The sequence below is a fragment of the Myotis lucifugus genome, unplaced genomic scaffold (assembly GCF_000147115.1).
Source record: "Myotis lucifugus unplaced genomic scaffold, Myoluc2.0 scaffold_1222, whole genome shotgun sequence".
Classification (NCBI taxonomy): Eukaryota; Metazoa; Chordata; class Mammalia; order Chiroptera; family Vespertilionidae; genus Myotis; species Myotis lucifugus.
The window spans coordinates 5,135-8,348 of record NW_005872270.1 but is presented as its reverse complement, the minus strand read 5'-3'; positions in this window follow the sequence as shown (position 1 = coordinate 8,348).

The window sequence follows — 3,214 nt, the reverse complement described above, 5'->3', positions numbered from 1 at the left end:
GGAGGGCCATCTCCAAGAAAAACGAGCTTGTCATGCTGCCTAGCTCCATGCAGCTTACAACGATGTGGGAGAGATGGCTTGTCCCCATTTTATGAATGGCAAGATTGAGCCACTGAAACTGTCACATCACAAGTGAGTGGAATGGCTGGGATTTGAATCCTGGCAGCCTTAGGGTTTTGTATCCAAGCTCTTAACCATTATACAGATGTTCGCAAGCTTGAGAGCCCATCAGCATTACCTGAAAGGCTGGTTAAAGCCCAGATCGCTGGGCCCCACCCTCAGAGCGGCTCATCAGTGAGGATCATCAGTGAGGCATGGGTAGAGCTTGATAATCCACATTTCTAACAAGGCCCCAGGTGATGCTGATGGCGATGTTGCTGGCCCAGGGACCACACTTTGACAATATTACATTACACTACACTACACTGTCCTTAGAGGGAGCACAGAGCTGAGGTGACTGTAGAGAATTTAGGGAGGAAGTGGAGCTATTACATAGAAAACTGAGCAAATAAGACACGAGGTGATAATTAAAGGCAACACAATAAAAATAAGAAAAACAATCATAAACTATAATGCTCAGCTGGAAATAATATATTGTCATTGCAATGTAAAATCAACACATTGTTTTAACCAAAAATTATCGTTTAATTATTTGTGGAAACTTGGAGTGTGTGTATGTGTGTAGAGAATAAAGAAAGGAAAACAATTCCTTTTTTCTATAGCTGTAGTTAATGGAAAGGTGTATAATTATAATATCTTGAGGTGACACCTATAATCAGGATTGAAGAGGCAATCACAGATTTAGGTATTGCTTCATGGGATAAGACTTGGGGGTGGGATAGGATGTTTGTTATAAGCCTTGTAGTAATATTTAACTTGAAGAGTAACTAATCTTAAACATTACGTATGTTTGTTACTAGGGTTAAAATGAAAAGTGGGTGTGGGCTTTAGCCACCACTGAGCCAGCCTGTCAGCTTGGTGGCGCTGTTCAGCTGCTGGCCATGACGTTCACCTGTTGTCCTGCATCACCTAAAAGCATCTGGAGGGTTACAAGCAGCCAGTGCCCGAATCACACCCTGGAAACACTGCACCAGAGACACTGTCTCCAGCAGGACTCAACAGAGAGGTCCTCTTGTCTACTAAACAAGGGTCCGAGTTGCAGAACCAACAATGGAAGCAAATACAGCCACCCTGCTTCACATTTCAAAGGTGCTTCCTATCAGCCACTGAAAGGGCTCAGCAATCCCAACACTTCTCCTCTCTCATCTGGAAATTGCATAAAAATTCTTTGTCAGGCTATATTTGCAGCAGAAAATTGGTTGCTAAGTTCCTAGCCGCTGTTTATGGCTTTTGGAAAGATAAAGGAATACATTACAGAACTAGCGGGGCAAAGTCTTTAATTCTGTGATATTAGGATATTCAGAATAAATGATCGTGGAATCTGGTTGAAATGTACACAACCGTAAGGCAACAAAGTACACTCATTGATCAAAGTGTAAAGCAATAACAGCCTTTTAGGAAGGCAATTTGATCATTCATTGTTTATTAATATATTTTAAAATTAATGGACTTTGGCCCAGCAATTTTATTCCTAGGGTTTATCCTATAGAATACTTACCCAAGTGTGGAACAATATATGTGCAGCAAGGATTTTGGTGGTCATTTGTAATAGTAAAATATTAGGAATACTCAAGTACCAAAGGCAGGGGATTAGTTACATACCACCACACATTTGAATATAATGTAGGAAAGCAGGCATTAGCTCTGTATGTACTTCCAAAGAACAAATATTCGCTATATATTCGTACATAAAAAAGCAAATGTAAACTAGGATCTATAGTGTGACCTCATGTTTAAATATCCCATATAATAGAGAATATGCAAATCGACCATCACTCCTCCACAGAGATGGGTGCACCCACAGTGGAGGCCAAGTTCCTGTAACGAGCCTTAACGAGCAATCAGCAGGGACCTGAGGCTGCGCCCCCCCCTCCTGCCCCCATGGGGCTTGACAGGGAACCTCAGGCCACGCCCCCCTCACCTTGGCGCCAGGCCAAGGGACCTCAGGCCATGCCCCCCACCTGGTAGGGCTTGACAGGGGGCCTGAGGCTGCGCTCCCCGCCCGCAGGGCTTGATGGAGGACCTCAAGGTGCGCCCCTCACCCCGGTGCTGGGCTGGGAGTGTGTGTGGGAGTGTGGGGACCTCAAGCTGTGCCCCCCACCCCAGCACCAGGCCTGGGGACCTCAGGGCTTGACGGGGGACCTCAAGGTGCACCCCCTTGCCCCAGTGCTGGGCTGGGGGACCTCAGGCTGCTCCCCTTGCCCCAGGCCGGGGGACCTCAGGCCATGCCCCCCCCAGTGGGGCTTGATAGGAGACCTGAGGCTGCGCCCCCCTCCCAGCACTGGGCTGGGGGACCTGAGGCTGCACTCCCTGCCCGGTGGGACTTGCCAGAGGATCTCAGGCCGCATCCCCCACCTGGCGGGGCTTGACAGGGGACCTCAAGGCGTGCCCCCAGCCCTGGCCCAGGCTGGGGGACCTCAGGCCATGCCCCCCACCCTGGTGCTGGGCCAGGGGACCTGAGGCTGCGCCCCCCCGCCCCCCAGCAGGGCTTGACAAGGGTGGGACTGGCCAGGTCTGGATCTAGCCCAATGGAGGGGGAGGGGGGCAGCCAGGTCTGGATCTCGTGCAATTTTGAGACGCATGTGGGCAGGCAGGGACTTGACTCTGGGTCCCGTGGTGCGCCCCAGACTCTGACAGGAGGAAGATTTTCATATAAATTTTACTAATTTTCTTTCATCTCTGACACTTCTATTATAGAGAAAGGGCAAATAGCAATATTAAAATATTTCCTCTAATCCCCTTTTAGTGTGCACAAATTTCGTGCACCGGGCCACTAGTGTATACATAATTGCTAACCTTACTTGAGTTGTGTCTCTGTATTTGGAGCTGTCCTAAGTGCTCTATAAAGACTAAATTTATTATTTCAATAAGCCTATAGTGTAGGTCTTAAGATTATCTCCATTTTTTTAAAATATATTTTTATTGATTTTTTACAGAGAGGAAGGGAGAGAGATAGAGAGTCAGAAACATCGATGAGAGAAAAACATCGATCAGCCGCCTCCTGCACATCTCCCACCGGGGATGTGCCCGCAACCCAGGCACATGCCCCTGACCGGGATCGAACCTGGGACCCTTCAGTCCGCAGGCGACGCTC